Source organism: Lycium barbarum, chromosome 1, assembly GCF_019175385.1.
Source record: "Lycium barbarum isolate Lr01 chromosome 1, ASM1917538v2, whole genome shotgun sequence".
NCBI lineage: Eukaryota > Viridiplantae > Streptophyta > Magnoliopsida > Solanales > Solanaceae > Lycium > Lycium barbarum.
Window position 1 is genome coordinate 126,110,475 of NC_083337.1, and position 27,773 is coordinate 126,138,247.

Consider the following 27,773-nt stretch of genomic DNA (forward strand, 5'->3'; position numbering starts at 1 on the left):
TATATACCAACATGTCTAGACTTTCCATTACATATATGATTGTTGGATGATCTTAATGTAGCATCATTAGATTACAAAAATATAAGAGAATGATTGCACCACTTGTGGCCACAACTCTTAATAACATATGCATTTCTCAATCATTTCTCTTCTCTTCTAGCATTTGTATGCTCAATATTTCATATATTGTGAAATAAGTTTGGCTTCACGTCCAAGAGGAACGACTCCTTCACGGTACAAATCCATCTTAAAGTGAATTTTTTTTCTTGTCATTTGATCAAATGATTCTTAAATTTATAGGCAAAACAGGCCTCTGTTCATGAACATCATATCTTTTTATACAAAAAGTTGTCTAACAGACACATGTTTTCATGAGAAGTCACAACCTTTTAAGTGGCAGTATTTCCTGAAAGAATGCAACATTTATAGGAAGGCTCATAACATAACCATCAAATTGGTAGTTCCATCAACTAATCATCACCAAAATTGTAAAGTTGTAAATTCACTAACTAGCATATCAAATATATATATCAAAAATATATTTTGTGGGAGTTGAAGAAATAATTTTTCATCTTAAACTTCTTCAAATAATAATGCGTATCAATCATAAGCCAAGCACCCCCACTCTTTAAACATACAAGTGTCATTTCCAAATAATACTAAGTACTTGAAATCTTATTATAAAAGTCAGAACCTCTCAAGTGACATTTTTACACGAGAGAACACAACATTTCAAGTGACACCCTTTCACAAATGAACACAATATTTCTGAAACGACACGTGACCAACCATCAGGTTAGTAATTCAATTAACTAGTCGTCACCAAAATCGAACCAATTGTGAATTCATTCATTGTCATGTTAATATCCACCAAGGATTGGTGGGAGTTAAAGAACTATAAATTTTAATAAATTTATATCTCAAGTTCTTCCTAATTATATTAAATGTTAAATTCATTATTGACTTTACTTTACTTTACTAGTATATAGAAATGGGACTTGGGGTGGGACGAACACAGCTCTGACTTGTACAAAAAGCCCAGTCAATGGTACTTTATATATCTAGGCCTACCTTTGTTAGCTAATTGACACTTGTACCACACTTTTGCTTTATCAAACCACGTTTACTTCACAACTTCAGACATACTATAACTCTTCGCTCCTCCGATTCTCTCTACTCGGCTGCTCTCTCCGATTTTCTTTTTTGCTTCGCTATTTCAAGGTGGTCATTTATTGGGTGAGTTTATTAAGTTCTTCTGGGCTTCTCTGGATCTGTATATTTTGAGTTTTCTTCTCTTTTTCTTTCATAAATCCATGTTCTAAAGTTCCTCCAAATTTGATTCAATGTTGGTTTATTTATTCTTTTGCATAATTTATTGCTAAATTTCTACATGCGTGTATGAAATTCTATCTGATTTTGAATGTTAATTTTTTATTCCTTTGGAGTGGGTAGAACTAAATTTTCACTTTATGGCATTCTTTGATTAAAAATATCATAAATGTGTCTGATCTAACTCATGAGAGAGATGCACTTCTTTGGTAAACTTTTCAATTGTCACCCATATCCATCTCTATGTGTTTGTTTTCTTAAATAAGAATGCACCTCTGCATACATGTTTTCTTCTCTATGCTTGAGATTATTTTTATTTTTTTAATGAGCATAAGCCTCATTCGCTTTCAATTTCTCTGGTGTTTCTGCTGATTGTGGTGATAAAAAATCTTTCTTTTCTTTGTTGGGTATTTTGTTTCCAGTACTTTGGTGGGTATATGATAGATATTCTATTTTTTGGTAGTTTATTGTAGGATTTATAACTTGCATGTTCCTAATTTGGTCGGATTTACTCATGGATGTTTGGAAATTGGTTCCCCCCTTCTTATTCTTCTCGCATTATTTTTTCACAAGAACTTTATTTGGTGCATCTCTCTCAGAAGTCATGCTATATTAATTATTTGTATAACTTTTCCTGTGGATATTATCATAAAGTTATATCTTTAGGAAACACATGGCACCGAGATTCAACATCGACCGAATAACAATTGACACACCAAATTGGACTTGCAAAGTCCAAATAGTGGACATGAGTCGCAAGCGAGAAAGCCCTGAGAGGAAAATCAGATTTTTTGGAAGATGAAGAGGTAATATCATCTATAGTAGTAGCATCTAATTTTCTTTATAATGGAATTTTCTACATTGAGGAAGAAATGTTTATATCAAATGACCCTCAGAAGTTTTGTGTGCTTGACTGTTCAGGCTGCAAACAGAAAACGCGCACGAAAGGAACAAGGGAATTTGAATGCAAGAAGTGTAATGACAGACAATATGAGTGCCTCGGTATTATGTTTTCGCCATTCATATAAATTTCATTTCTGCAGAATATAGCATATGTGTGCAAGTATTAAACTCGCTATGGTTTCAGGTGTACCGTCCAAGTTTATCTTATTGATGGTAATGGCTTGCTAACAACATTTATTTCTAGTGATCCAGTTGAAAAAATGCTCTTCATGAGAGCAGAATATATATTTGACACGACTAACGTCAAGGTTGCCCCTTATTTATATGTATTAGTATACTTTATATATGTTTTTAGTTTCCTATTTCTGCCAAAGTTGTGCAGCCACAATAAATCATTTTAGCATGCAAAACACCATATGTATAAACATTAATATTAGCTTCATCTTTATGAGATATTTTATCAAAATCTAAGAAATGACTCTTTCCGTTTTCAGAACTAGCTCCTGCCAACATAAAATGTTGTCGGACAGACAGTTCTGAATTCAACTCCGCCTGTGTGAGCTCGCTCACATTGCCGGTCCCAAGCCCGGATAAAGGAGGAGGGTTGCTGAGGGTCAATCGGAAACAGCCTCCCTACCCAGGTAGGGGTAAGGCTGCGTACATCTTACCCTCCCCAGACCCCACTATTGTGGGATTACACTGGGTAGTGACCAAGACCAAGACAGTTCTGAATTCAATTAAGAAAGTCATCCTGGAGAAGCTCTAACGACGCACAGACAGTTGTATCAATTATGTCCTACGTTGAAGGGGAACCGATCTTTCCACCTAGCATGAATGAGAGGAATAGTAAAAAAGTCGAGCCGCTAAGCATAAGTGAGGTAGACATGGAAGAAGCAGTTATTGCATCTGAATCTTCAAAATAAGGGCTGAAATTTCAACCACCCACACCAACACAAAAGTTGTAAAAGGTCAGTCAACTCAAATAACTACAGTTGAGCTTCAATATGACTTTTGAATTGACACAATTGAGATGTAATGTAACTTAAATTTTCTTTCTGATTGTCTTTATGTTGTCTAATTGCAGGGAGTATCTTCCTTTTTTTTGTGAATTTTGCTTATCGGAAAAGAGAAGTTTTTTGGATTCTCTGCAACTTCGCTCAGTAGGGTGGAACAATCATTGAAAACTAAGGAGGATGAAGTAAATGATATGCAGGTTATTCAGCTTTTTTGCGGTCTCAATGTTCCACATTTACAAGTAAGTAAATATGCCGCCTTTTGTTAAAATTAAATTGCTATATGTTGTCTCCAAGTCTAAACATTTGACTTTCATCTTTAGTGATTAATTAGTACATCAGTACATGAATGTTTCATCTCATGTATCATCATTCTCAATTTGATGTGTTCTCTCTTTTTGTTTGTATGTCTTTGTACACCTATTGAAAAGTTGTTGGATTGGCACACTAATTTATGTATTCTATATTGTGAAAACAATAGTAAGACAAAATCTGCAGCCGAATTTTAAACCTACTTTTATGATAGGTTATGACTAAACTTACTTTTATGATATTAGTATGTGGAGTGAAAATATTAGAACAATTTTTCAGAACACAAAGGAATGTTGTTTTATTAGGATTACTCTGTTGTATATTTCCTTATGAGTTGAATAGCTCTCAAGTGCAATTTCAAAATTCAGAGCTGATGAACCCAAAGTTGAAGTTGAGCATTTTCATGTTACGTCTTGAAACAGGTTGTAGTTGAGTATAGTGTGACCTTAAAATCATGAGGTTACAATTATCTTCTCCCCACTACAGGTGACTTTTGAAATAATTCTCCCCTCTATTTCTCCTATTTGGTAGCGGGAAGCAAGACTATATTATGTTGATTACTCAATGTAATAACTTGAAAACATTTAAAAATACAATGTTGTGTCCCCTCTATTTCTCCTATTTGGTATTGGGAAGCAAGACTATATTATGAGTGATTACTCAATGTAATAACTTGAAAACATTTAAAAATACAATATTGTGGGATGATAATTTTAGCTGTTAGTAGTGAAAAGATAAATGCACAGTTCTATCATAGTTGAAAAACATCTAGCCAAAAATATGCGTTAGAAGTCCTCCATTAGGATAAAAAGAGGTGTAGAGGGTGACAAAGAAAAACAAAGAATCAAGTACAATATAGGATTATATTATGAGGATCAAATGAGACTACTCAAAATATAGAAACAATACAAAACTGGTTTGTACTATCAGCGAATGGGACTGGCAGCAAGTGTTAAAAGCAATTATTTTGCTAAACTACTTCTTATAAGTTTTCCAACCATAAACTATCTGACATATTGAACCAAAAAACATGTTCTGGTTTCTCCACAAGTTTCTACTAATTTAATTGAATTAGTCGTTGTACATCCAATTCTTTTTGATATATCATTTTAGCTTATATAAATATTTCAGCTGCCTTTACTTAACTGGTGTGAGCAGCCATGTAAACATCAAGTATGGTACAAAATATATATCCCTTAGGATAGAGTAAACACTAACCAAGCTTATCTTTATCTTTTAATGTGTTCCTAATACCTTGATTTAACATTTCGAGATTTCAAATTATACTAGAGTGAATCTAGACGTAGTGTACTGTTATTTTGTTATTATTTTTGAATGAATAAGGAGAAGGACATCATGAAATCTGATAACAAATCATGTATTCTTTGTTTCCCTTTACCAACTACCTGGACACAAATCTCTGATGGTTTCTCTGGTAGTTTTCATTACTTGAATAAATAGTTAATTATCTAATTTATCATTTTTTTCAAATTTGTATGAATGTATATGTCACGACCCAACCCACCATCATTGGCATCCACACTAATTTCTAGTGAGCAAACCAATACGCCTAACCATCTACTCATTCAAGTCTATTTTTAGTTAACAAATTCATAACAGTTAAACACAAGATAAATCAATAAATAGTCATGCCATAACATAATAATGTAAATGCAGAAGTCCTAACTATTACAACCCTAAAATCCGAAAGTCACCGTACAAGGACTCTAATCTAAAACATGTCTAAGGAATGTATACTGTCAGAAATAAATAACCATCAATATCTGGAATGGAAATAGACATTAGGAAAAAGAAGATCTTCGGGCGGTCTGGCATGGATATAAGCTCACCCTCAATCTATCAGCAAATGGCCTCAACACTAAATATGAGGTCGGGTAACATCTCTGGATCAAAATCTGCACTCAAAAGAATGCAGCAAGGTAGTCTCAGTACAAACACTATTTACCGATAGATATCATAGGTCGACTAAGATTAGTATCATGCATGAATCAAAAAATCAATAAAATAGAAAGACCATTCAACATCACATAATCAGATAGCCCAATAACAAGTCAACCAAGTGATATTAACAATCAAGTCACCCAGTGATATCAAAATCAAGTCAACGGAAGCAAACAATGGAAATAAGTCTACCTACAACATTCTCAATTATCAATCACTGACCCCTCGTGTACACACATGCTAATTGGGGTCGTTGAGCAATAGTCTTGACCTGCAGGGGACCCATGGTGTCCATGTACCACACGTTCCGGATTCACTCCTCGGACCCGAGCTCATAACTAGGCCACATCCTTACCCCCGGTCAAATGTGCCTATTAATATCCAGGTCTCATCCTCACCCCCGGTCAAATGAGCCTTTTCATATATATACATAGTTGTTGTCAAATCGCTTTCAGTACTCAATTAATCATTTTGTACCTCAATTTTACCAAGAAGATCACATTAACTTCTCACCACATCTATCATCAACCTGTAGGTCGCAACATATTGAATAGTGGAACTAAGCCCACATAATCACTCAATCAATAGCATATAGGAATTTCAACCACACATATTATGCTTGAAAACTAGGCATGCTTTCTCCTATCAATTTCACAACACATACAATCAACTAATCAAAGTCTAACTCAAGTAGACCGTAAGCTACCTCAACTGTAGAGTTGGAACAATGCAAATTACGCCGCTATAGCCTTTCCCTTCCGTAATGCCTCGGAAAGCTCAAAGTCTAGCAATTAAGATGCTAAATAAGTCACAATCACTCTAATCACAAAATCAATTCAACGAACACCCTTCCCTTTTACCCCATTCTAATAGTGAATTATTTCTAGGTGTAAATCAATCTAACATTGGCCTTGGCAACCACGCACTATAAATTTACAAGGCTATTTAATCAAATTATCTCTTATAAGCAGTTTATATGGTCAAGCTAAAATTCCTATGAAACCCTAAGTCTCAATTCACTTAGTTCATGTCTCTAATGGTTCAATTCTCGATTACAAAGTGACAACCTGTTACACCTCGGAAATTTTTCCGTTAGTGTACAGTGAGTAGGCTAGCAAAGGACATAGCGTATGCGGTGTTTTGGAGACGAGTGATAACGTCCTGTAGATTGGTATCGAAGTGTTGAACAATTGTTAAGAAGGTTCCATAAGGATCAGAGATGAAACGAAGTGGAGAAAATGAGATTCAGTGAACTGGTGGGTTATACGGTCAACTATACGGACCGTAAAAGGGTTTTACGGCCATATAATGAACCGCAGAAGTGTCACAGAAGAGACTGCTGAAGGGTGAGTTTTACGGTAGGTTATACGGACCGTATAATGGTTTGACGGACCGTAAAATGAACCGTCAAGTTGACACAGAGAAGAGTGGCCACTGGATCAGTTTTACGGTCAATTATACGGACCGTATAATGGACCGTAAAATGGCATCGGGACTGATTTGCATTTTATAAAAATATGATCCAAGTTTCATTTTCTCATTTCCTCTTCTCACTCCACGACCCTCTCTCTCTCTAGAACATTCCATACTCTTCCAAAACAAGACTTCAAGTAGAAATCTAGGATCAATATCATCAATCCACAAAAACCTAGTGTAAGAACACATCAAAAGGATCATTTAAGGCAAGAAATTCCATAGAAGGTGGAACTAGGGTTTGGCCAAAGTGAAGCATTCCAACTCAAGACTTGTTCAACTATTATCTAAGGTATGTTTCAACACTTTATCATGTTATTTAAGGTATTAGGAGGCTAGGAAGCTTGAATGGTAGAAAGACATGGAAAATGGGTCTTGAATGGATGAATAGTGTCATCATTGGATGATAGTGGGATTGAATCGTGAATGTTGAAGTGTTAGGATTACGAATACGATATTAATGATGTTTATATCATGAAACAAGTATTAAAGGTGCGAGAACACAATAATGAGCTATACGGATAAATGTGGGAAAATTGGAGGGAAATGGTGAAATATGGTGAATAGATATAAATGATGGTTGTTGGTTGTAATATTGTGGATGTTGTGGTGAACATTGGGAATTGATATAGACGATGGGAAAAGTAGTACAAATAAAGGAAGTGCTGCCCAATTTTCTCTAGAAATAGTGACGCATTCTCTTAAGTCGATTAACTAATGTTAGTCCAATTCTCTCGTAAAGGTAACGACGTGACCTTGAAGGAAGACAAGGGATCGATAACGTAGCTAAGCGACAAGGTATGTGAGGCTAGTCCTTTCCTTCTAACTGCATGAATCTTATAACTCGAATCCCTATCTTCTTCATGAGTTCCTATATTCCGAAAAGTTAAAAGCCTACTTCCATAAATGCTTATATGAGATAAGAGACACGATATGATGATGCTAGAATGATGATGATGTTATTCATTGCCTACACTCACCTTATGTGCTAGTTCTTTCAAGGTGAGGCAGAATGTCCATGATTGCTCCATAATGTAATCGGGGGATCACGACCTTACGTCACCCCGGTAGAGTAAAGTTAATCTCGAGTCTTATGCAGGTACTATGATGAGATAAGTATTTTATAATGAGCACATTATTATGATTATTTAATGATAAGCATGGCATGAGCATTTCACACCGAGCCTAGTTGGCCGGGCAGTCACCGCTGAGGCGGGCAGCTATACGGATACACCATGACCTTCTGGCATGGGCAGACACCACTAGTGGGCAGCATGAGATGGTACCCCGGACGCGGGAGGCCTGGACGCGGGCTAATGTTATTGATTATCACACCGTTCCGATATGGACGGGCAGCTTGCATATGATGCATACATGTTATGATGATAAGTATGAGTAAGACAGCATGCATTATTTCATTTATGAATGTCAGTCGGGTCCAGATGTTTCACATTGATGTTCTCATTATACTATTAATGTCTTTCTTCATTATTTATGCCTCTCATACTCAGTACAATATTCGTACTGACGTCCATTTTCTTTGGACGCTGTGTTCATGCCCACAGGTAGACAGGGAGGCGAGCTTGATCCAGATTCTTAGGAGCTGACAGCGGACTGAAAGCACTCCATTGTTCGGAGGTGCTTATGACTATTCCTTTGGTGTATATACATTTTGGGCCCGACGGAGTCTTGTTCCGTCTATATGTACAATATGTCAGTAGAGGCTCGTAGATGCGCAGTGTGGGTAGTATGGTCTCACATTTTTCATGTATATGTGTACTTATTATTTTGATATACCAAAGATATATATATATATATATATATATATATATATATATATATATATATAAGAGAAATTATGTTTCCCTATAAACTATGACTTTTCCGTGCTTGAGTTAAAAAAAATAAAAAGGGCATTAATCGAGTAAGGTGAGTAGTAGAGCGAGCGGTGCTCGGTGGTTAGCCCCGGGTACCCGTCGCGGCCCCCAGCTGGGTCGTGACACAACCCACGCCATTAGATGATAAACATACAGTAACAATCATAACCCACTAACTATTGAAAGTCTATTAGGTTCTAGGTTTACTATTCCCAACTCACCATTGTAGACCCATAAAGGGGATGATAATTATAGAGATGAAAGCGTAATGATGAAAGGAATGGTTGAGACTTACCTCTCAAGCGTAATTTCCCAGCTCTTAGGCTTCTACAATTGAGTTTCTATTAGCCTATTCTACCCCTAGAAATGTTCTATTTGGTTTGGCGATCCTAGATTTTACATAACGATCGGGAGAGTCGTTATATCAGCTACTAATTAAAACACTGTTCGTCCCCGAACGGACAAGGATGAGGAATCTAAGAAAAAGGTACCTGTCTCAGCTAAAAGCTGAGGACACTTGCTACGCATATCCGATTCTGTTTCCCAAGTTGCTTCCTCAACTGTGCGATTTTTCCACTGAACCTTCACGGAAGCTATGTCCTTCTACCTCAACTTACGAACGTCTCTATCTAAGATAGCAACAGGCTCTTCCTCATACTGCAAGTTCTCATCTAGCAAAACTGAGTCCCAACGGATTATGTACGAACCATCGCCATGATACCTCTTCAACATCGAAACGTGAAATACTGGATGAATGTCTGATAAGCCCGGAGGTCAAGCCAACTCATAAGCTACCTCCCCCACACGCTTAAGAATCTTAAATGGCCTAATGAATCTCGGGCTAAGCTTGCCCTTTTTCCCAAACCTCATCATAGCCTTCATGAGTGAGACTTTCAACAACACTTGTTCTCCCTCCCCAAACTCAAGATCACGGACCTTACGGTCCGCATACTCATTTTGCCTACTCTTTGCTACCAGAAGCTTAGCTTGAATCACCTTCACCTTCTCTAATAACTCCTTCAGAAGGTCAGTACTCCAAGGTCTTACGTCAAACGCATCGAACCAACCAATAGGAGACCTACATCTCCTCCCATACAACGCCTCAAATGGAGTCATGTCGATGCTCAAGTGGTAGCTATTATTATATGCGAACTCGGCCAATGGTAAGAACTGATCCCAATGACCACCAAAGTCTATCACACAATCCCGAAGTATATCCTCAAGAGCCTGAATAGTCCGTTCAGACTGCCCATCAGTCTGACGGGGGCAAAGCTGTACTAAGGTCCAAATTAGTACCCAATTCCTCATGCAGATGCTCCCAAAATTAAGATGTGCATGTTGTGTCCCTGTCGAACGCGGTGGAGATAGGAACACCGTGTAGCTAACCACCTCACTAATGCAGATCTTGGCTAATTTCTCCGCGTCATAAGTTATCCGAACCGGAATAAAGTGAGCAGACTTAGTCAACCTGTCAACAATAACCCAGATAGAATCAAACTTCCCCAACGTCTTCTGAAGACCAACCACGAAATCCATTGCTATTCTTTACCACTTCCACTCAGGAATGGGCATCCTCTGAAGTGTAACCCCTGGTTTTTGATGCTCATACTTCACCTATTGGCAGTTCGAACACTGAGCAACAAACTCCACTGTATCACGCTTAATCCTAGTCCACCAGTAGTGTTGACTCAGATCTCGATACATCTTAGTAGCACCAGGATGAATGGAATACCTCGAACGGTAAGCCTCTGCCAGAATAGTCTTGATCAAATCACCCACACGTGGAACGCAAACTCTCCCTTAATCTGTAACACCCCCTTTTCGTCGAGCACGGCCTCCTTAGCCTCACTACGCAACACCTTGTCACGAATTTTACAAGATTTTGTATCCACAAACTGCCTAGCCTTAATCTGCTCCAGAAACAATGATTAAGCCTCAACACAAGCCAGCACCCTGCCCGTGTTAGAAATATCCAACCTTATGAAACTTAGAAATACAACCTTATGAAACTGTTAGACAGAGTCTGAACCTCTCATGCTTACGGACGCTCCAAAGAGATCAAACGAGCTAGACTGCCCATACTAGCTGACTTTCTGCTCAACGCGTCAGCCACCATATTTGCCTTACTAGCATGACACAAAATGATGATGTCATAATCCTTCAGCAGTTCCGTCCATCTACGCTACCTAGAGTTCAGATCCCTCAGAGTGAACACATGCTGCAAGTTGCGATGATCAGTGTACACCTCACAATGGACACCATACAAGTAGTGTCTCTAGATTTTAAGCGCAAACACCACTCCTTCCAATTCTAAGTCATGAGTAGGATAGTTATTCTCATGCACTTTTAGCTGTCTAGAAGTGTAAGCAATAACCTTCTTTAACTGTATCAAAACAACAACCAAACCAGAGCGCGAAGCATCACAATAAATAATAAAATCCTTGCCCTCCTCGAGCAATGCTAAATAGGAGTTGTCGTCAACAATGTATTGAGCTTTTGAAAGCTCTCCTCACACTCATCGGACCACTAAAACTGTACCCCTTTCTGACTCAAACAGGTCAAATGAGAAGGCATATAGGCAAATCCCTTGACAAACTGTCGGTAATAGTTAGCCAGACCCACGAAATTACCGATTTTGATCACTGATGTGGGCCTAGCCTATTCGCTGACTGCCTGAATTTTGTGCGGATCCAATATAATACCCTCCTTTGAAATTACATGCCCCAAAAAGGACACAGAAGACAACCAAAATGCACACTTGGATAACTTAACATACAACCTCTTCTCCCGCAATACCCCAAGAGCAATCCTCAAATAATTCTCATGCTCCTCCTTACTTTTAGAATACACCAGGATATCATCAATGAACACTATCATAAAAGGGTCTAAATAGGGCTTAAACACGTTGTGCATCAAATCCACGAACGCAGCTGGGGAATTAGTAAGCCCGAAAGACATATCTAAGAACTCATAGTGCCCATACCTGGTCCTAAAGGCTGTCTTAGGAACATCTTCTGCCCGAATCTTTAACTGGTGATACCTTGAACTTAAGTCAATTTTAAAGAACACAGAAGCTCCCTGTAGCTGATCAAACAAATCATCAATACGGGGAATGGGATACTTGTTTTGGATAGTAACCTTATTCAGCTGACGATAATCAATACACATGTGCATAGATCCATTCTTCTTTTTAACAAATAACACGGGAGCACCCCAAGGAGAGGCACTCGGGCGAATAAACCCCTCACTCAAGAGATCTTGCAATTGCTCTTTCAATTTCCTTAATTCTGCTGGCGCCATCCTATAAGATGGCATAGAGATAGGTCTAGTCCCTGGGTCTAAATCAATTCGAAAGTCAATGCCACGGTCAGGTGGTATACCTGGCAAGTCTAGGGGGAACACATCCGCAAACTCGCGTACCACTGGAACTGAATCAATAGATGGAGTATGTGCGCTGGTATCACAGATATGTGCCAAATAAGCTAAACAACCCTTCTTCATTAGCTTCTTAGCACGAACGAAAGATATGATTTTCTTAGGGAGGGGACTAAGGTTAACTTTCCACTCAAGTCTAGGTGCCCCGGGCATAGCTAAGTTACCGATTTTAGAGTGACAATCGGGAATTGCATAATGCGGGGACAACTACCTCATGCCCAAGATTACATCAAAATCTACCATTTCTAGGATCATTAAATCCGCCCCAAGTACTATATCCTATACATGTAATCACGCAAGAAGAGTAGACTTTATCTACCACCACAGAATCCCCGACCGGAGTAGATACATAGATAGGGGCATCAAGAGTATCACAAATCATATCCAAACCCAAAGCAAAATATGAAGACACATATGAAAAGGTAGAACTCGGATCAAATAAAACAGAAGCCATCCGATCATAAACTGAGATAACACATGTTATGACAGCATCAGAGGACTCAGCCTTGGGTCTACCTGGGAAAGTGTACAAGTGACTGCGTCCTCCTATAGGATGTGATCCATTTTGATTACCTTGTCCAGTCTGAGCCCCGCCTCTGCCAGGCTGTTGTCCACCTCTGCCTGCCCGAGGACCGCTTCGGTTAGGCTGAGCGCCACTTCTACTCGCGGTGTGGCCACCCCACCCTGCCAGTGCATGATCCTTGCCTCCTATATCTAGTGCAAATGGAGCTCGAGGAGCCTGATAATGAGTCCCCTGACCACTCTGTCTGAGTCTGGGGCAAAACCTCCTAATATACCCTGGCTCACTATACTTGTAACAAGAACGGTCCAGCGTAGGTCACTAAACAGAAGCCCTTAATAGACCCCAGCCAACACTTGCATAACGGACTGAACTGGACGCCCTGAATATATCTGTGAACTCTGACCCCTTGAGAAGGAGTTGCTGAAATTCCCACGCCTTCAGACTTTCTTTTCTACCTGCTTTGCATGACTCTCCTGTCTAATCCCCTCAACAACACGGACATGCTTCACTACCTCATGGAATGACGCCCCAATGGCTACAAGCTGAAGAGTTGACAGCTGGGGTCCAGTATTCAATCCTTTCACGAAATGCCTGATCGTTTCCTCCTCAGTAGGCAGCAACTGAAGAGAATATTAGGACAATGAATGGAAACAGGACTCATAAACGGCAACAGATGAGTTCCCTTGATCAATATTAGCAAACTAATCCTTCCTCCTATCTTTCAGAGTACCCGAAACATACTTATCTAGAAACATTGAATAGAATTGAACCAAAGTCAGCGGAGGTGACCCAGCTGGCCTGCACTCCACATATGCCCTCCACCACAACTTGGTATCACCCAAGAACTGAAAGGTCACAAACTCAACACCATACTTGTCCACAACCCCCATCTTATGGAGCCTCTCATGACAATCTATAATGAACTCGTATGCATCTTCTGACTCAGTACCATAGAAAATCGGAGGCTTCATCTTAGTAAACCTCCAAAATCTCCTCACCGGTCATCACCGACCCTGAACTGGCCTCGAAAAAGCCTCGAAATCCGAAACCTCATCCAAGCGAGGTGCCACTGCTGTGACATACTGAACTCCCGAAGCCTGAACTCTGTCTGGACCTGAGGCTGCTATCTCTGCACCCCTACCTGTTGGAACGACTAGTATTGCTCTGGTCAATCCATGCAACCAGTTCAGCACCTAAGCCATCGCATCTGGTACACTTGGAGCAGCTGCAGCACCTTGCCGGAACTGGCATTGCTGTTGGCTGAGCTGGTGCAGCTGCATCTTCCGCGGCCTCATTAAGAGCTACTGGAGGCACAGGATCAACTGCTGGGACTCCGCCCCCAGCCGGTGCTGCCCCTCTACCTGCTCCTCTACCTCTGGCTGCTGTCGCACGTGTTCTCGCCATCTGCAAGAGAATGAAGGATAGTTAGATACAAATTGGAATCAAGTAGCATGAAAGAAAGAAAGAAAGAAAGAAAGAAAAGGAAATTTTCCTAGTGCTCGGTAGCCTCTCGAAAATAAGTATAGGCATCTCCATACTGACCCTCAAGACTCCCCTAGACATGTCCTTGTACGGAGAGATCGATAAACGTAAAGCTCTGATACCAACTCTGTCACGACTGAACCCACCATGATTGGCACCCACACTAGTTCTTGGTGGCCGAACCAATATGCCTATCCATCTACTCATTCAAGTCCATTTTTAATTAACCAATTCATAACAGTTAAACACAATATAAATCAATAAATAGTCATGCCATAACATAATAACATAAATGTGGAAGCCTTAACTATTACAACCTCAAAATCCGAAAGTCACCGTACAAGGACTCTAATCTAAAACATGTCTAAGGAATGTATACTGTCAGAAATAAATAACCATCAATGTCTGGAATGGAAATAGACATTAGGAAAAAGAAGACTTCGGGCGGTCTGGCATGGATATAAGCTCACCCTCAATCTGGCAGCAAATGGCCTTAACGCTAAATATGAGGTCGGGTAGCTGTCTCTGGATCCCAATATGCACTCAAAAGAATGCAACAAGGCAGTATCAGTACAAACACTATGTACCGGTAGATATCATAAGCCGACTAAGATTAGCATCATGCATGAATCATAAAATTAATAAAATTGTCACACCCCCATTTACGGGCCGTACGGGTACCTACTATATTACTAACTAGTAGGCGAGCTCTTACCAACCAACCTAGTATTCATCCGTTTTATAATAAACAATTCTTAAAAATCACAAAGATTAAAAGTAAAAGCTTATACAGACTCTATTTTGAATACGAGAAAACTAAAAAGAACTTCCCGGGACCTAGTCTAGACAGGTACAAGAGCTTCTACTACACAAGGAAAACAAAATAAATGACCCAGCCTTTGCTGGAGTGAGATGAACGAGGCTGTAGGGGAATGCCTGGTAATCTACACGAAGAAACTTCAACTTAAACCTGCAACACACCTACACCTAAGAAAGTGTCACACCCCGACTTTACTAGGGTGTGATGGGCACCCGATCCCATATTCGGAGCCGAGCGAACCCGCTGACTCTTATTACATGCATAATATCTTTGGACTCTTAAATCGAATAAGAAAGAAATACATAGTAAGCTTTCAGAATCTTTCTTTTCCCTTGTACTCAAATCAAATGGAATCTGTAATCACATGGACTTTATAACATAACATAAGATGACACATCGGCTGGTTGAGCCGTTTACAATACCGACACTCTATACCCACGACTCTGTCTGCAAAGTCTCTAACTTCGAACAAGACATCATAGCATAGTACCCTGACCTGGCAACACCCCAGAGAAAATGGAGCTTGCCAACTCCACTGGAACATCTTCTATAATAGCTTCTACTCATCTGGGTGTACCTGCGCAGCATGAAACGCAGCCCCCGAGGAAAGGGGGTCAGTACGAGCAATGTACTGAGTATGTAAGGCATGAATAATAATATAGTAAGGAATATAAATATGAATAATAACATAATGGAAATATAGAGCATATCATGAGGTAGAAGAGTAACCTGTACGTATGGGTGCCTCTTAGGGCGGATGCCATGCATGCTTAGCTTTCTTTGTAAAACATTTCTTGTCCATATGTAGAAAATAGAACATATCATAGCGCCGAACCACATCGGCTCCCCCACATATGTCCCGCGTCCGGGCATCCCGCGTCCGGGATGATAAGTTACGCCAACTGACCAGGTGGTAATGCGTCTATAGCGCAACATATGTCCCTTTTCCCCATCTTCCCCATATACATATACATATACATATATCATATAAGTAGCATGCAGGAGAGCCCAAAGAAAGTCATGTATCTATCGGAGTGACGTAAGGTCAGTAACCTCCGATTATATTATGGAATAATCATCATGGCTTTGTCTCACCTTGAAGGAACAATTATTATAAGGTGAGACTAGCAACGAATAGCAGCGTTAAGACTCGATGGGTACGTACATAAATCGACACATGAAGGCTCAGAAACAAGTTTCGGGTCAATCCGACTTAGTATAAGAAAGTTATGAGCGTTTGAAGTACAGAACCTTCTACGAACGTTTCGGAAGCCACTTTTGGAAAATCAAAACAATAATCATATCAAGTACCTTTCGAACATGAAATCATTCTTATCATAGTTATCATAGAAATATTCTCATCCTTGTCATTATCATTGTCATTGTGAAACATATCCATCATCATTGTCATAAGAGCTTACAAAATCATAAATCTCTGTTTTGGTAGAATACGGACACTTTGGAAAAACATTTACGAGTTATCGGGAAGAGAATCGTGCCTTGGAATCATAAACATCTAACTTAAAAAAAAACAAGTAAGATATGGAAACAATTTTGAAATCATAACATCGGGATCATGCCTTTGAAAGAAAGGGACAAGCCTCAACATACCTGTTCCACGTCCTATTAGCTACGCTTAATTGTCCAAGCTCGTTATCGCTAGTCTACATTCAAGAAGATTGACGCAATCATTAGATTCATCACCATATACTTGTCTTAATCCTTCAAATGAATTCATTTATAATCTGCCGAAATTTCGACAGCATCTCCCCTGTAAATACACCATCCCCGAGAATCTAACTAGGCCCAAATCATCAATCAACAATCCGAGAATTCAACTCGGCCAAACTATCAACAACAATACCATCAATTATACCAACAACATCAACAATCAATTCAAGACGCATTCTAACATTAACAACCTTTGTCATACAATTTAACGACATTTCATTTATATTCAATTCAATTCACATAACATTCGAAACGACTCAATCAACATACTACTTCACCCGAAATCTTCCAATTCCAACAAGGACAATAACAACCTATTTCCTTCTTTCAAATTCAATCACAAAAACCCAACTTACAATCTTCCAAACAAATGTCTCACTTCCAAATTCATGAATTCCACCAACATTTTACATTAACAACTTCATTCATACAAATATAAGAATTCATGTTAGTGTCACATTAACTTCCACCACGACACCACAACGATTACAACTTCATTTCAAGCCATTAAATTCTCATTTTACATCATGGAATCCACAACACAACAATCAAACTACTAAATAAAATCAATTCATTTGTTCTACACAATGCAACTATATTCGGCCAACACCCCAACATACCAAATTCATGATTTTTATCCATTTCTACACACTACAACATACACAACCATCCATAACATATGTAAAAGAGGATTGAACACATACCTTTCTCACTCAACTTCTTGGCTTGGCTAAGGTTTCCAACTTGCACAACAAATGCTTTGCTTGCTCCAACAATCACTCCATGTTAATTAGTGCCTTCAAATTAGTTGGAATACTAGAAGAAAATAATTTTTCTTGATCAATTTTCATGGCATCATTTGCCCTATCCATGGCCGAATATGGCCCTTCTTTTTCTTCAAGTTTTCTTGAATTTTCATGACAATTATGTCTTGCTTGGTAAGCTCTCTCTCATATATATATATAGCTCCTTCCAATAACATGTAGACACATGCCCTCTTCTTGAAGTTTCTTAAGAATAAAAAAAAAAAAGATGACTAATTGTTTTATTAGTCTTCACTTTTCCACATATATATATATATATATATATATATATATATATATATATATATATATATATATACCCCACGGCCAAAGTGGCCTTCTTCAAGAATTTTCTTGAACATTTTGTGAAATTTCCATTTTGCCCCTAGCCTTCCACAATATTACCATAAGCCACTTTGCGAATTTTCCCTTTTTGCCCTTAGCCTCTCTCAATATTTTCTTACTAATAATGTTCATAAATAATATTCATAACCAACTTGTACATTAAAATAATTTTGAAAGATGGTCATTCCCTTAACTTACCACGACTACCTTGAAATATCCGAACGTACAAAATACGGGATATAACATAAAGGATGTAGCAAGAGTAGTATCAGTACACCACACGTACTGGTAAGCATCATAGGTCCACTATGATTAGTTCACGCAACACAATATAAAGTCAATAAGATAAGCAGATAAGTCAACAATCCTCAAGACTCCCAACATAGATTATTATATCGTCACGAACTTACCTTTCTACTCCCAGTTATTCACTTCTCTTATCCCCATAAAATTTTTTATCTTCTAACTAGTCATTGAAATCCCATTCCATATTCTCTTAAGCCAATTAATTAAGTCTCATCTCCTCATTTATACTAATATCTAATTTTTAACTTTTAGTCGTAGAGCTTTTCTATCCAATTCACTTACTACGATATGATGCACCCATAGGACAAACTTACCATTTAGAATTCATTCTTACACTTACCTTCATAATAATCACCACCTCACACAACCTCAACAAAATCATAAAAGATGCACAATGCAATATAATAGACTGACGGTACACAGATATAAGGACATAGTAGTATGAAATGTAATGCCATGCAGATGCGATGCAAGGCCCAATCACACTGTACATACATGCTAACTGATGTCATTGCTCAGTAGTTATGACCTGCAGGGGACCCATGGTGTCCATGTACCACTCGTTCCGGATACTTATCGGACCCGAGCCATAAATCCTCCCTTCTGGAAAGAACCTCGGACGCAGATCCACATCATATAGATACATTTATCTTTACAGTACTGCCAATGATCAGCTATCAACTAGTACCTCATTTTCAACTCAACTTGGCCATACGATCGGATAACTCAACTGGCGTGTACTCAGACTTTCTGTTCTATGTATTACCTCATGCCACATGCAATGTATGCAATGATGCCAATAAATGTAAACAATATCAAGAATCATGCCCTTAATGGGCGTAGCACTACTATGCTTTCCATTAGTCCTCCTGATACAATCCTCTTTGTTACAAGAATGACAATCATAAGAACATTTCAATGCCCTTGGAATTTAAAGGCGGAAATCGAATATGCGTAGGAATACATATTCTGAACAACGAAATACCCCTTTCTAGCCATGACAAATAATCACTTCCAATTATATAACACATAATCTTCAACGATAATAGCACTCAATACTCAAATAAATACTTGTTGTTACCCTAGATTACTATGTACATGTAACTTTCGTTAGTTTTGAAATATATCCATCCAAACTCCGTGTCTGAAGACCAAATCATGCAATCTCCCGTCAACTCTAAAAGTATTTACGATTCTCTAATCAAAGTCTAACTCAAGTAAATCATAAACTACCTCGCTGACGAGCAGCTATTTGAATTTCCATGAATTGCTCGCCTTCCTAGCCTTTATTTGAATCCATGAGAGATGATAGTTGTGGGGAAAGATATGGAGAATGTTGGAAAAATCCTTTTCTCTTAGTGTCATGGGTTTTTCTTATTGTGAAAATCTAATAGCCGCCTTAGAGGGTCTTTTATAAAAAATGAGGGCGAAATATAAACTGAGTAACAAAAATGCATCCACTGCCTCATCTCGTCCGATGCGGCGGATGAGGTCTCGCTATAGCGGGACCACTGTGGCGGTCCCTTGGCCGCTATAGCGGTCCAATTCCTGCCCTGGGTCCGCGACTTTTAACTCTTTTCAAAACTGATTTTTCTCACTATTAATCCTTAAAACACCCCAAGGGACTTACTATTTACGATCATAGACCTAGATTGGGCATGGTTCGGCGAAATATTAAATAACGACCGGACGGGTCGTTATACCAGATACTAATTAAACCACCGTTCATCCCCGAACGGCGTGGGGTGAGATAATGGTCACACTCTTGGGCCCTACACCATAGGAGGCAGGATTTCGAGTTATCGTTACGAAAAAGGAAATTTTTTGACAAAGTTGGAAAAATGCAGCCTGCTACAGCGGTCAGATGACCGCTGTAGCGGTACTGTTGCAGGGGTAAATCCATCACCGCAGCGATCATCGACCAGATTCAAAATAAATGGAGTGAATTCAGTTCACCTCTCCTACTTCCCATTCTTTTCCCTATACCTGAAAAACCCCTCCCCTCTCATGAAATTTATCCCCCCTATTTAACTACTTAGTCCTCTCATATTCCTCCTCACTCCCCTTGTAACCACTCTACCCCTCTCCATTCTTAAAACACTACATAAAAACTAAGGAAAAGAGAAAAAGTTCTCTACACCCAAGGTTCACTTTTCTTGCAAAGCTTGCAGATCTCTCGTTATTTCAAGGTATGCGCTCTCTTTCACTGTCCTATAACTTAATTATGGCCTTCTATTTTGAAATTTCCATGCTTAACTTGCTAGATTAGAGAAAATTTTGGTTTTCTTGAACAAGGGTTTTGATTTCTCGGGGTGGGAATTTTTCTTGGATCATGGAGGGTTATTTCATTGTTCATACTGCTCTAGCATCACCTTATACTAAAGATCTGCTTAAAATGGAGTAGTTTATGTTGGGGATGTTTTGTAGTGGTGCAATTTTTCAATGTTCTTCCTCAGAATTTTGGTGCCCATTGTAGTTGGAATAGGGTGTTATAGGTTGTAAATCTCATGTATGCTATCATAATACTTGATACTTGACAAAAATAGGGAAACTATGGTGAAATTTGGGTTTTCTAAAAGTTAGGTTTGGAGGGTTTCGTTTTGGGGAAGACGGGTCCGCTGCGGCAGACCTTTCATCGCTACAGCTGTCCCGCTGCGGCGATGGTTGGTCGCTGGGAGCGGACCTGTTTGGTTGGGAGGTACTCGTTGTAGCGGGCCCCTGCTCACTATAGCGAGCCCGCTACAACGACGAGGCAACGCTATGGCGGAGCCTTGTCCACTGTAGCAGCCCTATGGTCGCTATAGCGGCTTCGCTGCAGCGGTCATCCCACCGCCGCAGCAAAGCTACCTGAGGCAGAAACTGAAATTTGGGTTTTCAACTACTTCATGCGTGACCTATCACTATTAAATTTAGTGCCACAATATTCTAACTCGATTTTCCATTTTTAGGCTAATTCTCTCATTCTCCTATGGAGAACCCATAACAATAACAACCGAAACAACAATAATAAGGACAGCAATCACCAGCTCCCCCCGCATATAATAGGTTTGCCTCCCATGATTGCAGGAGGCGTTACATGGAACAATAGACTAAGGAGCGGGCCTTTCTTATGGACTAGGTAGAGGAGCTGGCCCTAGAGTTCTCTCAGCTTCTACATCGCATCGGTTGGGATCCGCTAGTCGAGGAGCCGGTGAATGTTAACTGTAACAGGTGTAGGGAGTTCTATGCTATGCTCCCTACCGTTGATTGGACTGCCCCAGAGTCGGAGATTACCATCTGAGAGGTCAACATAAAGGTGGGTAATGAGGCCTTTAATGTTGTTCATGGGTTGCCCAATCCTTCACAGGCTGAGCTTTGGGCTAAAGACCATCAGGGGAATGGGTTGTGGTTGGTGAGGATGCTTGTGAAAGAATCCAAGAGGAGGAAGGCTACATAGTGTGTCACCCGTTCTGCCATTAAGAGCTAACACTTCACTCCAGAGGCTCGGTGGTGGCTGAACCTCATTGCCCGACAGGTTAGCCCTTCGAGCAATACTACTGATATTACTTACCCCCGGGCCTTTGTGGTTGCTTGTATTTTGGATGGTGTGTCCGTGAATGTGGGGATACAGGTGATCGAGGAATGGCAGAGTTCTATGGCTAAGGCTAGCCTAAGTTTGATGTTTCCCTTCCGGATTACCCATCTATGCCGTAATGCTAGGGTGCCTAGGGACCGTTATGTGGAGAGTGATGTCCCTTTTGACCTACTGAAGGTCAAGGGAGCATAGGGCAGGGGCAAGAGAAATAGGGTTGGCTCGAACGATGATGATGACAGCGATGGCCCACAAGGCGGGAGTTGTCATTCACAGAACCTGTGTACCTTGGAGCGCATGGAGGCAGATATGGCTACAGTGAAGGTGGCTATGATGGGGTTTGCACGGCCTTCTATGGAGGCCGGGTTGTCTAGTGGTGCTACTAGTACTGGCTATTTCACTACTGATCAAATGAAGGGCTATATGGATGCCCAGACCAGGATGGGGGGTGTTGTGGATGCCTTGCAAGGCGCCTATGGATCTTTGGCCCAGGCCCATGTGGATCTCCGGGAGGACTTGGACCGGGAGAAGAAGAAAAGCTGGGCTAGGGACAAGTTGTTTGTGAGAATGTGGAAAGGCTTTAAAGGCCTTTTGAAGGCCCTAGTCCCGAAGGCAAAGCATCCCAAGGTGACCATCATAGATGCCCCCCAGTTCTCCTTCCTTAGCGCGTCCGGACTCGGCAGCGAGGACTCTAGCGACTCAGAGGATGGTGGTGATGAGGCGACTAGCCGAGGAGTGGCTTAGAAACACCCCCCCCCCCCCCCCCCCCCTTTCTATCAGCTTTGGTTATCCCTTGCCGTGGCAGGGATTTATGTTTCAAACAATTTCTTGCTTTAGGCTTGTTTTGGAATGTTTGGATAATTTTCTTTCTGTTGTTTTTGGTGCGGGTGCTTTTATGTAGGTATTTGCTTGGGAAATGGCTTCTTCTTGACTTTTTGATGATTTGCACAGGTTGGGAAAATAGAGTAGAGAAGGGGGGTTTACTAGTTCGTGGTACCGCTGCGGCGGTACCGCTATGGCGAAGACAGTCTCGCTATAGCGGGACTTTGCCAAATTTTGGATCCGCTATAGCAGTCTGATGCTCGCTATAGCGACCCCGCTGTAGCAGTCCCCTCACTGTTGTAGCCGTACTATAGTGCCAGTGGGCGAAAATTTTGCCCACCACTTCAGGTCGCGTAGGGGCTCGCTCATTTGCATTGGCGCGTACCAACACAGTTTTCACCTAACGAGTTCGAATGCACTAATAACCTTCTAATCTCCCTAAAATAAGCACACAATCCGTAACACCTTATATTAGCAGGGGAATTTCATTTGTTCACACAATTAACACGCACCTACTCATGGAAGGTCTTCCTTGAGCCAACATAGAGAGATACCAGTTGGAATCGACAGATACCAATTTTCCCGTCAAGATATCAATTGGAATCAACCAGATACCAATTGGATTTGACTAGGAGACGACATATTGGGGTAGCACGATAGAATAAATGAAGGGAAACTTCTAGATGTCCTATAGCCTTTAGCGGACGGGTACGGACGTCATCGTACCATTCCACAAGACTCTACTAGACATTTTGCTCTTGTACTTGTGAGACCGGTAACCTAGGCTCTGATACCAACTGTCACGTCCCCACTTACGGGCCGTGCGGGCACCTACTGTATTACAAACTAGTAGGTGAACCCTTACAAACCAACCTAGTATTCATCCGTTTAATAATAAACAATTTCTTAAAAATCACAAAGATCAAAAGTAAAAGCTCATACAGACTCTGTTTTAAATACGAGAAAATTGAAAAGAACTTCTCGGGACCTAGTCTAGACAAATACAAGAGCTCCTACTACACAAGGAAAATAAAATAAATGACCCAGCCTCTGCCTGGAGTGAGATGAGCGGGACTGTAGGGGATTGCCTGGTAATCCACACGAAGAAAATTCAACTTAAACCTGCAACATACCTACACCCAAATAAAGGATATAGCAAGAGTAGTATCAGTACACCACACGTACTGTTAAGCATCATAGGTCAACTAAAATTAGCTCACGCAACACAATATAAAGTCAATAAGATAAGCAGATAAGTCAACAACCCTCAAGACTCTCAACATAGATTATTATATCGTCACAAACTTACCTTTCTACTCCCAGTTATTCACTTCGCTTATCCCTATAGAATTTTCGGTCATCTAACTAGTCATTGAAATCCCATTCCATATTCCCTTAAGCCAATTAATTAAGTTTCATCTCCTCATTTACACTAATATCTAATTTCTAACTTTTAGCCGTAGAGCTTTTCTATCCAATTCACTTACTATGATATGATGCACCCATGGGACAAACTTACCATCTAGAATTCGTTCTTACACTTACCTTCATAATAATCACCACCTTACAAAACCTCAACAAAATCATAAAAGATGCACAATGCAATATAACAAACTGACGGTACACAGACATAAGGACATAGTAGTATGAAATGTAATGCAATGCAGATGCGATGCAAGGGCCCAATCACGCTATACATACATGCTAACTGATGTCATTGCTCAGTAGTTATGACCTGCAGGGGGACCCATGGTGTCCATGTACCACTCATTTCGGATACTTATCGGACCCGAGCCATAAATCATCCGTTCTGGAAAGAACCTCAGACGCGGATCCACATCATATGAATACACTTACCTTTACATTACTGCTAATGATCGGCTATCAAGTAGTACCTCATATTCAACTCAACTCGGCCATACGATCGGATAACTCAACTCGCACGTGCTCAGACTTTTTGTTCCATGTATTACCTCATACCACATGCAATGTATGCAATGATGCCAATGAATGAAAATAAAATCAAGAATCATGCCCTTAATGGGCGTAGCACTACTATGCTTTCCTTCAGTCCTCCTGATACAATCCTCTTTGTTATAGGAATGACAATCATAAGATCATTTCAATGTACTTCGAATTTAAAAGCGGAAATCGAATATGCCTAGGCATACATATTCCGAACAACGAAATACCCCTTTCTAGCCATGACGAATAATCACTTCCAATTCCATAACACATAATCCTCAACGATAATAGCACTCAATACTCAAATAATTACTCGTTGTTACCCTAGATTACTATTTACACATAACTTTCATTAGTTTCGAAATATATCCATCTAAACTCCGTGTCCGAAGACCTAATCATGCAATCTCCCGTCAATTCCAAATGTATTTACGATTCACTAATCAAATTCTAACTCAAGTAAACCATAACCTACCTCAATGACGAGTAGCTATTTGAATTTCCATGAATTGCTCGCCTTCCTAGCCTTTATCCAAATCCATGAGAGATGATAGTTGTGGGGAAAGATATGGAGAATGATGGAAAAAGCCTCTTCTCTTGGTGTCAAGGGTTTTTCTTCTTGTGAAAACCTAATAGCAGCCTTGGAAGGTCTTTTATAAAAAAAATGAGGGTGAAATATAAACTGAGTAACAAAAACGCATCCACTGCCCCGCCTCGTCAACTGCGACGGATGAGGTCTCGCTATAGCGGGACCGCTGTGGAGGTCCCTTGGCCACTATACCGGTCCAATTCCTACCCTGGGTCCACGACTTCTAACTCTTTTTTAAACTGATTTTTCTCACTATTAATCCTTAAAACACCCCATAGGGCTTACTATTTACGATCATAGACCTAGATTGGGTATGATTTCGCGGAATATTAAATAACGATCGGACGGGTCGTTACAAAAACGGATAGACTAGTTAACATCACATAATCAGATAGCCCAACAACAAGTCAATCAATAATATTAACAATCAAGTCACCCAATGATATCAAAATCAAGTCAATGGAAGCAAACAACGGAAATAAGTCTACCTACAACATTCTCAATACTCAATCACTGACCCCTCGTGTACACACATGCTAATTGGTGTCATTGCCCAATAGTCATGACCTGTAGGGGACCCATGGTGTCCATGTACCACTCGTTCCGAATTCACCCCTCGGACCCGAGCTCACAACTAGGACACATCCTCACCCCCGGTCAAATGTGCCTGTTCATATCTAGGTCTCATCCTCACCCCCGCTCAATTGAGCCTTTTCATATATATACATAGTTGTTGTCACATCGCTTTTAGTACTCAATTTACCATTTTGTACCTCAATTTCACCAAGAAGATCATATTAACTTCTCACCACGTCTATCATCAACCTGTAGGTCGCAACATATCGCATAGTGGCACTAAGCCCACATAATCACTCAATCAATAACATATAGGAATTTCAACCACACACATTATGGTTAAAAACTAGGTATGCTTTCTCCTATCAATTTCACAACACATAATCAATTAATCAATTTCTAACTCAAGTAGACCATAAGCTACCTCAACTGTAGAGCTAGAATAATGCAGATTACTCCGCTATAGCCTTTCCCTTCCATAATGCCTCGAAATGCTCAAAGTTTAGCAATTAAGATGCTAAATAAGTCATAATCACTCTAGTCATAAAATCAATTCAACGAACACCCTTCCCTTTACCCCATTCTAATGGTGAATGATTTCTAGGTGTAAATCAATCTAACATTGGCCTTAGCAACCACGCACTATCAATTTACAAGGCTATTTAATCAAATTATCTCTTATAAGCAGTTTATATGGTCAAGCTACCATCCTTATGAAACCCTAAGTCTCAATTCAGTTAGTCCATGTCTCTAATGGTTCAATTCTCGATTAGGAAGTGACAACCCAAGCCATTAGATGATAAAGACGCAATAACAATCATAACCCACTAACTATTGAAAGTCTATTAGGTTCTAGGATTACTATTCCCAATTTACCATTGTAGACCTATAAAGGGGATGATAATCATAGAGATGAAAGCGTAATGATGGAAGGAATTAGTTGAGACTTACCTCTCAAGGATTTTCTTTCCCTAGCTTAGAATTTCATCCTAGGTGCTTGTTGGGAACTATTTTGGAGTTTTATGAATAAAGAATTCGGAACTAAGTGTTTAAAAATTGAGATTCTGTCCCCGCCGACCGCTACGGCGGTCCAACCATCACTGCAGTGGTCCTGCTATAGCGGGCAAGTGCCCGCTATAGCGGACCATTCCAAAACTATCCCTCCGCTGTGGCGAGCCTGGTCCCGCTGCAGCAGTGCCCACCATAGCGGACACCTCATTTCTCAGATGACCGCGGCGGCGAAAGGGCCGCTGCTACACCGTCCCTGCCGCAGCGGTACATACCCCGCCACAACGGTACCACTGAGCCTGTAAGCTTGCTAATTTCACAGTTTTTCACTCTATCACACAACACTTCATTCCGAGGCCTCACAAACAACAACAAAGCTTGCACACAAATGTAAAAACACCATACGGGCTCACCCGTGACCTCGGAATTCCTAACGGAGGTCTAATTTCCTACGTCACCCCCCAACAGACTCAACACAACCAAACAATAATTACAAACAAACCAATTTCCCAGCTCTTAGGCTTCTACAATTGAGTTTCTATTAGCTCATTCTACCCTTGGAAAGATTCTATTTGGTTGGGCGATCCTAGATTTTCCATAACGACCGGGAGGGTCACTACAGTATATTTGAATTCTTTGACCCATATATGAAGTTTTTGTTCATCCTTTTACTTATAATTCATAATAAATGTCTATCTTTTCACTTCTCCCAAGTCCAACTTAGTTAATTTGTACTTATCTATTTTTCAAGGCACCTCTAGATCTGCCAATGTTGTGATTTTTGGGATGCAGAAGATTGGCTGCTAAGCTTAGGACTCCAGCTCCAGCTCATTGTAAATGTTGAATTTGAATATGCTTGTGTTGTATTTAAAGATACAAATAGTTCTTATATTTATTAGGGGGTATTATGTCTATTGAAGATGGTTCA

General features: G+C 40.0%; 1 long non-coding RNA gene across 5 annotated transcripts; it reads left to right on the forward strand.

Moving 5' to 3' along the window:
• Positions 1 to 1,078: 1,078 nt before the first annotated feature.
• LOC132637540 (uncharacterized) lies at positions 1,079 to 27,751 on the forward strand. Of its 5 annotated transcripts, none has more exons than XR_009581563.1 (6): positions 1,079 to 1,236; positions 1,996 to 2,135; positions 2,251 to 2,331; positions 2,417 to 3,200; positions 3,317 to 3,487; positions 8,558 to 8,819. It is a non-coding gene; the product is annotated as an uncharacterized LOC132637540 (long non-coding RNA). The 5 variants fall into 5 exon arrangements; XR_009581562.1 differs by having other exon boundaries at positions 2,251 to 2,540; positions 2,727 to 3,200; positions 8,558 to 8,818; XR_009581564.1 differs by lacking the exon at positions 8,558 to 8,819 and adding an exon at positions 27,597 to 27,751 and having other exon boundaries at positions 2,251 to 3,200.
• Positions 27,752 to 27,773: the final 22 nt, after the last annotated feature.